Here is an 8,572-nt window from a genome sequence, read left to right on the forward strand (position 1 = left end):
GTAGCTCACTTAGGTCACAGGCTCAGGAGTGGTGGAGAGCTAACACTATGTCTCCCCCTAAGGTACATTTTGAGGATTTTTCAATTCTCCTGGGGTAGACGTCATTTTGGCGAACGATCATACGATGTCGTGGAGCGTCTGTCCAGTGTCTGATTGACACCAAATTTGGCGAGCATTCATATTTCATATGGGTGGATTTGACTCTAGAATCGCATGCCTAAATTCTCTTCAGAACCCTGACTTTCGAAGTTAAGGCTCGGGGCCCTACCCGACCCTTCAATAAGCCTATCTTTCATGAAATGTAAAGTCCAAGGAACAATCATGAAAAGTAGGTACCAATAGTTATGAAGCATTTCACATGTGTGTACATTTTCTAACTCTAATCGCGGGGTCACTTACTAAGGATTTTTAAATACTCATTCTATATTTATAATATTTTTTATCGCTCGTAACGGTATATAATAAAATGGTGTAGAGTTCTATCACAATTAGCAAATAATAAGTGAATTATCGACTTGACATAGAACCCTTTTTTTTTTTTTTTTTGGTTACTTTTGTTGCTAAAAATTAAGCGAGTTTTTGGTATCATTCAAATGGGTGTTGGTGAGTTTAAGCTAATTAAACAAAATTTATGGAGTGTCTCACTCTTGTCGAAAAAAAAAGAGTAATGAGAAAATCAACAATAATGAAGAATGTTCGACTAAGATAGATTAAATAGATAAGTTGTTGAAATTTGTGGTAGAATTTAGTTCCATTTAATAGATTTCCAAGCCCACTTCTAGGGTCAAGCATAGTGCTTACTTCCATAATCGTTTTGTAATTTCTTACTAACAAGACTCTAGAAGAAGAATTATTTCTAACCCTTCAGTTACATTCAAGTATCCTTAAACTACGTAAAACTCTCTTGCTTTTCTTATAAGATTTAGCTCTCCATACAAATTGATTAAACAGAGGAATCCACCTCTCAATTATGTAAAATTTCTTATTCTAAGTAAAAGATTAGAGAGTTATCAAGATTTGTTGCTATCCTTCCATGGAAATTCTATTCTTTTCAGCTCTTACGTCCACCTTTTTGCCTTAATCTATATTTCTTGATCTTCTTTTTCTTCTATTGCCAACCGCCGTTGAATTAGGGTTCTTCTTCTTACTCTTTGGTTTCACAACAGTAGAGCCCTTTGTTGTCTATTCCGTTTTCCCTTTTTGGTGGCTCCATCTTTTAATGAATCGTTTTTTTTTCCTTTTATATGGTTCATTGCTTCCGATTCAGGGTGTCCACCTAGGATGTTCCTAATTGGGTAGTCTATCACCCACCTTGTGATTTGGATTATAATTGTCATGTCATCCCCGAAAAATTAACTTTCTGTATTACTTTAGCACTAGTGTCACCAAGTTATTTCCAAATTTTCGAGCAGTGTTGTTTCTTTTTTTCAAATTTGGTACTAATTCAGCATAAATGTTATGAAATTTTACCAAATAACTCAATTAAATATACAATTACGCTCGATTTATGCAAATTGATATTCTTTTCAATTTCGAGATTTGCCAGGAGGGTTGTTTCTTATTTCCAGATTTGGTACTAATTCAATATAAATGGCTTGTTTCTAGATTTGGTACCAATTTATAAATGTTCTGACATTTAATTCAGCATCAATATTTTGAAATTTCACTAAATAACTCAATTAAATAAACAATTAAGCTGATATTCTTTTCCCGACGAACCACTTAGTAACACTCTTTATCCTTTATAGAACTAATTTTTGTTTTTTCTGTGTACTATCTTGACATTTTCGTACAAGGGGACATTCCTAAAGAATTTTTTATGGCAATGCATCATCAAGCTTCACAGTTTTAGAATATATCTAACATGCATTTCTTCTTCCTCCCACTCGTTTTCCGTTTCTAACTAAATTTCATTCTTCTCCCACGACCCATGATTTGTTTGGGCTCGTTAGATCTTCTTACAATTCTCCATTTTCCACTGTCTAATTCATTTCAAAAATCGCTCTTTTTTTTTCCTTCCAAATTTTCTTTAATTCCTTATGTTTTTACTTTACTCACTTTTACGTCAAAATCATCTTAAGCTGAAGCTAGCTCATTCCCTAAACAACGTGGACCAGGAGAGGAAGAGTATTCCCCGCAATGACTACGACCGATTCATCTCAACGTCTCTTCGTCATACAGAAATAAAAGAACAACGGACCGATTTGTAACTTTTTAAATAAAGAAAGCCTATTTTTCGTATCAACTTCAGTTTATCTAAGTTTATAAAGTCGGTCATTACGTAATTTACTCAAATTCAACTTATTTTATTAAAATGTAGAATTTAAATAAATACATGAGATCAATAATTAATCTAAATAATTGCACGGTATCCCATTAATTATTTAATAAAAATTTGTTACACAAAATATATATATATATATATTGGGGAATAATGCTTCTGTGTATAAAACGACATCCACGTAACTCATTCGCCACAAAATGCCAAGCAATTTAAAACCACATAATTACCCCCAAAACTCCTAATTTTTTAATATATATATATATATATATATATATATATATATATATATATATATATAATTTATAACTTCGAAGCTTTAATTTATAAATAAATAAATTTGAGCATACAATTTTTTAAAAAGAAAATAAAAGAATAATTCCAAAACAGTTTTCTTCCCAAGCAAAAAAAATAAAAAAATAAATTTAAAAAAATACCTCCAAAACTATAAAATACACACTTTTTTATTTTTTTTTTCTAAAAAAACGTGTTTACAGATATTAAAAAATTAATAAATTTTCAAAAGTATTGTTTAAAAAAAATTAAAATTTAAAATTTCCTAACCTTATGATTTTAAAAAAATTATATATTTTTTTAAATTTATATTTTGCCGTTTGTTATTACTATTTGTAACAATTTCATTATTAAATTTTAATATTCAAACTTATAAGAATCTTAGTATCTATATTAAAAAAAATAGTTTTTATTATATAATGACTAAGAAATTCGTTAAATCTTAATATGTTTTTTATGATAAGGACTAAATTGTTACATGTTGCACATTAAAATTAAACGGCTCAGTTGTCGTTTAGGGACTAAATCGTTACAACTAGAGCTTAAAGATAAAATTGTACTCTTATCGAGTAGTTTCCAAACGTCCGATTTCAACTCTTTCTACTTGTTGGAACCACCTAGTACAAAGCTTTTGAGATGTGGGGATGTTCCTAGCTTGAGTTTAATGTTACAAATTGTAACGTGCCGTTTTTTTTTTTTAAATCGAATAGTCGTCGTTGGAGTTCTCGAGCAATGCTTGGGAGAAGCGCAACACGTCCCATGGATCGCCAAATGGATAGTCACGTTTCAGCCAACCCTCCCAAACTCTCCGTGAACACCTGCGAACGAAAAACATAGGGAAAAACCAAGAGAGAGAGAGAGAGAAATGGCGAAGCGTTTTACAGGGAGCTTGACGCCTAGAACGACCAAACCACGCTATGAAAAAAATCTTCGATGATTGTACGTTCATCCAAAGTACGTTTCGTGCTTTTCCAACGTTAGTTGTCGGAAATGGGTTATGAGTTTCGATTTTTAGAAATCTCATGGATCTATCAATGTAGGTGTTTACGAGCCACAAAATTTTGTGGAAGAGAAGGAGAGAGGTCAACAGAGGATAGAGGATGAAAAGAACGAGGAAAGACGTCGGAAAAAGCAGCAGAGAGGAGAGAAGGAAATCAAAAAAATTGCGCTTAGTCGAGCAAATAAGACATTTGTCATTTGCGGAACTGGGTCGGACTCAACCCATAATCGAAAAAATTGCGCTTAGTAGAGCATTATTGCATGTGTTTGTATTTTTCACGGACCTATAGTGGGATCACTTCCTAAGTATTCTTCGAAATATTCAGGCCACATGCTACATCATTTTTCGGATAAAGGCAAGGTACCCTTACCGTTGATGGTGACATTGCAAATCAGGTGCATAGGCTAATAACATATTTCATTTCCTAAAATAGGTTATGAAAGTAATTTCATTATCATTTTTAATTCCATTTCTTAATTATATTTTCAATCCATAAGACAATAACGTGTTTTCAATAACGAAAATATGTTTATATTGAAATATTTTATTTTAATAATAATGTTTTAAGAGTTATATTCCACATATACGATGATAGTAGGACTTTAGGTTGCTAAAATTTAAGGTCATTACAAAAATCCTAATCAAACCGCCCTAAAATAAATTAAACTCGACTGAAATGATCTAACTAAATCAATCTGCCTACCATTCTAGCTAAACCGGATGGTGAACTAGTTTAGCTAGATCGTCAAGCACGTAGGTCATAAAGCAATCAATACTTGTGTCTCACGAAACTCCTTCTATCGTGTGATTTCTGATGACACGCGAGATAACTCTCACAACTACGATGACTACAACTCTTTCGAGGTGACAAAGATCATTATGCTCAATCTCATGCCGATATTTTCTCCATAGATCTCCTAGTAAAAGGTGGTGATACCACAATGAAGAAATCGAAAGGTGAACAACCATCGACCCTTATGCCTAAATCGTACAAAACTAAATCAAAATTGTGAAGAGAAAGAACTTACCTTCACTAAACTACAACGCAGTGGCTAGAGATTTAGGTCATAGGTGACGAAACGTGAAAACAAATGAGAATTCGATAAGATAAAATATACCACTAATCAATTCCTATCAACTAGGATTAAGTTAACAAATCGTTTTAAATAAACAAAAGCCTCCCACCGTCATCTCTCCTAAGCTCCCCTCGTCTCTCTCAAGATCGCTCTCGTCACCTTCTTAGTCTTCTTCTCATGTTTTGTATAGCTAACTCATCACGGTTGGTGACGATAACTTCAATCAGTTTCACGAATGTCTCTCTCACGAATTTTAAGTTTTAAAATGCAAATTTATATTTAAAAGTTTAACAAATATATAAAATTTAAATTTAAATAACCTAAACATGTTTATAAATCAATTAATCACAATTTATTAGGAAAAAATTTAAAGTTTTTAAAAATAGAGATTTAAAGTAACACAATGATTAAGCATATTATTAGGCTCTCAAAACCCTTTTTACAGTCAGCTTTTTGGTAATGATATCATAATTATATATAGATATATATATAGATATATATATATATATATATACATATATATTCCCAAGAAAAAGACAAGGGAATCACTGTCACAGTTTGGTCAAACACAAAAAATCATGCAAAACCAAAACACAACACACAAGTCAAACACAAAACACAAAACCATGGAAAATTTGTAGAGTCCTAATACATATTCATGTTCCTTTATGTTCTTTTATGTCAAGTAATTAAGGGAGATTCTACTACGAATGTTTTTTCCATGAAAAGCATATATTTTATGGTACCAAAAGGAAAGAATCTCGCTTTCTATCTTTCTTTCTTTCTTTTCGTGTTCATATCATTTAATAATTCGACTAATTCAAATTGAGTTTTAACGTTAAATTTTTTAAAACCAGTTCAGTTTACGAGGCTTGACATTTTTTTTGGTCAAGTTCTCGAAAATAGGGTTACAATCGAACCTAACCCTATTATACGTTTGAAAATATTTAAAATATTTAGTGTTGGTAACGGATTTTAGTGGTGTATTGTGACTGTAAATGTTTGATATTTGATCGTTATGATATAAATATAATTTTTTTAAATAATTAATTAAAAAAAATATATAGATACTCAGACAACTCAACTCAACCCAACCTAACCCAACTAAAAAACACCGAGTTGGTATGGATTAGCTTGTGATCTTTATTTGAGTTGCTCAGGTGAACTCAGATCACCAACCCCAACCAACTCAAAATTTCTAGTTGTTTCAAAAGATTTGTCTGAACTAACCCATGTATACCTACCGACAAGTATTTCCTCATGCAATAAACGAAAAAAAAAAAAAAAAAAAAAACCCTCACACACAAACAAAAACTAAGAATCACATATTTACCTTTTTGATTTCAACGAGAGATGGAGACTTTTCGAAAGAGGTGTTTGGTTGACGGGAATGAAGCCTGGTCCGAGATCATATACAGAACAATCAAACAACACCACCAAAAGAAAAATGGAGCTTTTGATACAAATACGTTGAATATACGATCCTCGAGCCAAACAACATTCCCATCAACCTCAACCTCCTTTTCTTGTACCATCTTCGACTCCGAGTGCGAATTCGAGATACGAGTTTGATAGCTTAAACATGAGTTCAAAAGTTCAAATCTATATCGACCCGAACCGAAGTTGGGAGGAAGAGATGAAAGAGAGAGAGGCATTTAGGGTTTGCTTACCCTTTCTCTCAATGAAAAGAATCCATAGAGTTGGAAAGGAGAGGAGAGTTGACGTTTAGAAAACCCTAGAGAACATCACTTTATAGAGAGACGATAAGAGGTGCCCTCCTCGTTTTTATAACCCATTATTTTATTTTCCAAAATATATTTCTTTTTATTTAATTACAAATTCAAATTAAATTAAAAACTCTCTCTCTCTTTAATTTGACAGCTAAAGGTTTTACCTTAAAATATGATTAATTTTTATACCCTCATTTTTTATATTAAAAAATAGTTTTTTTTTTTTTAAATTATTATTATTTTATGAGTAAGATATACAAAATTTGGTAGTTTGAATCGGGTGAGGGAGACAACGAGTCGGGTTAGATCCCCACCCAAGACCCAGTCCACATCTCCAACCTAGCACAACAGTCATTAAGCCCAAACTCAAGCCCACGCCCAACAAAGTCCATGCTTGACACGACCCAATAGTCACCACATGACTCGAGGCACTTGTAGACGTCAACTCACATGCAGCTCCGAGGCTTGTCCTAGATGTGCAACTTGGCCTAAGCTACTCTTTGGAAATGGCACGCACGTAACTCGGACAAGCTACGTCCCCTACTACTGGCTCGATTAGGAATTTGGTGGCTCCCCGCCTACGTTTGATATTTTAGAACCCTTCTTACCATGTTTGGTGCTATCGTTGTGTTTTTGGAAGAATTTGAAATCAGTAAAGCTATTATTTTGCCAATTTAGAAATATTTGGAGCCAAATTTGAATTAGCTAACGAAGCTAAGTGAATTAGTTTTATTAATGATGACTTAAATATGATGTCACGGGAATCCATATGTGGACTTGGACTTCAAGAGCAAGATCACGCTAACACCAACGAGTGGTATTTAGTGATTTTAGCTTTGACCAACTGTATATGTGGATTCATTATTAGAACGTTTTCGAGGTAGGTTGGATGAATTGAGTATTATATAAATGACACGTACTTTAAAGTCTATCTACATATTAATTGATGTTGTGATATGATATTATATGTCATGTTATGATTAAGAATGGTATGTGATGAATTTACTTTCACTCTGTCATGATATCATGTTCACAAGGGTGCTTAATTTTTTTTTTTTTTTTTTTAAAAATCTTCATTTTAATGATAATATAAATAATATTCTACCAAATTTTTAGAAATATCAAAATTTAAATATTAGAATGGTAGCGATATTGTAACACATAAATAATAATATTTATAAAAAGTCCCAAAATTCATTATTTTCGTTCAAAATTTCACGGGTTTTTGCGTTTCGGATTTAGACTTGGGCAGACATGATATCCAGATCCACTCATGAGCCTACCCCAAATCGCGTTTTCGACCAAACTCAACGAAAGTTGACTCGCGTGCACGCTCGATCCGTCTACTGAATTGACAGTAACCCGCGTGTTTTCTTCATAACCCAAGTGCAGTGCACATGATTTAGCTGCTTAGTATGCGGCTCACCTCGGCTCGTTTGTCGGTTTAGTCCTCTACGTGTAGCTCACGCTTGACTCGACTTAAGTGGCTCATTATGGCTCATATTAGGGTTTATAGTACCGATTCCTACGTTTTGTACCCTCTAGAGCTGTGTTTAACTTCATTTGAGGTATTTAAGGTAAGTATGACCTATAATTACTCGCTTTAAATTATTTTGATCTAGACCTTGGAATTATTTGATAATTTAGGTAAGCTAAGTTTGTTATGATGTCTTAATGCAATGAAGTGGGTCCACCTAGGTTGAAACAAACTTTGAAGGATGGAGTCGAACCAACTTTAGGAATATTTAGAGACTCCGACTTAGACCAACCAAGTAAGTGACTTCACTATCGCCTTGGTTGGATGAATTGCATTATGTTCAATGTATGCCCCGTGGCCCCTACACGTACATATGTATGAGTGATATGTTATTTTATACTATGTTATGTTATGATATGATATGTCATGTTATGCTATGTTATGCTATGAAGCTATGCCATGTAATAAATATGCTATTTTGTAATCATGCCTTGTTGTATAGAGTTGTTATGAAATTGTTAATCTATGATGCATAAACCTCCTTCGGTCATAGCATGAAAGTTATGCTATATATGCTATGTAATGTACAGCATAATTCACAAACTTATTATGTTATAGATAGATGAAATTTTGTGTTGCTTAATACATTATGTTATGATTATAAGTTACCTTATGCTTATTTGTGTGTCATGTGCATCATGACACTTCTCCAAT

Source organism: Cucurbita maxima, unplaced genomic scaffold, assembly GCF_002738345.1.
Source record: "Cucurbita maxima cultivar Rimu unplaced genomic scaffold, Cmax_1.0 Cma_Scf00032, whole genome shotgun sequence".
Classification (NCBI taxonomy): domain Eukaryota; kingdom Viridiplantae; phylum Streptophyta; class Magnoliopsida; order Cucurbitales; family Cucurbitaceae; genus Cucurbita; species Cucurbita maxima.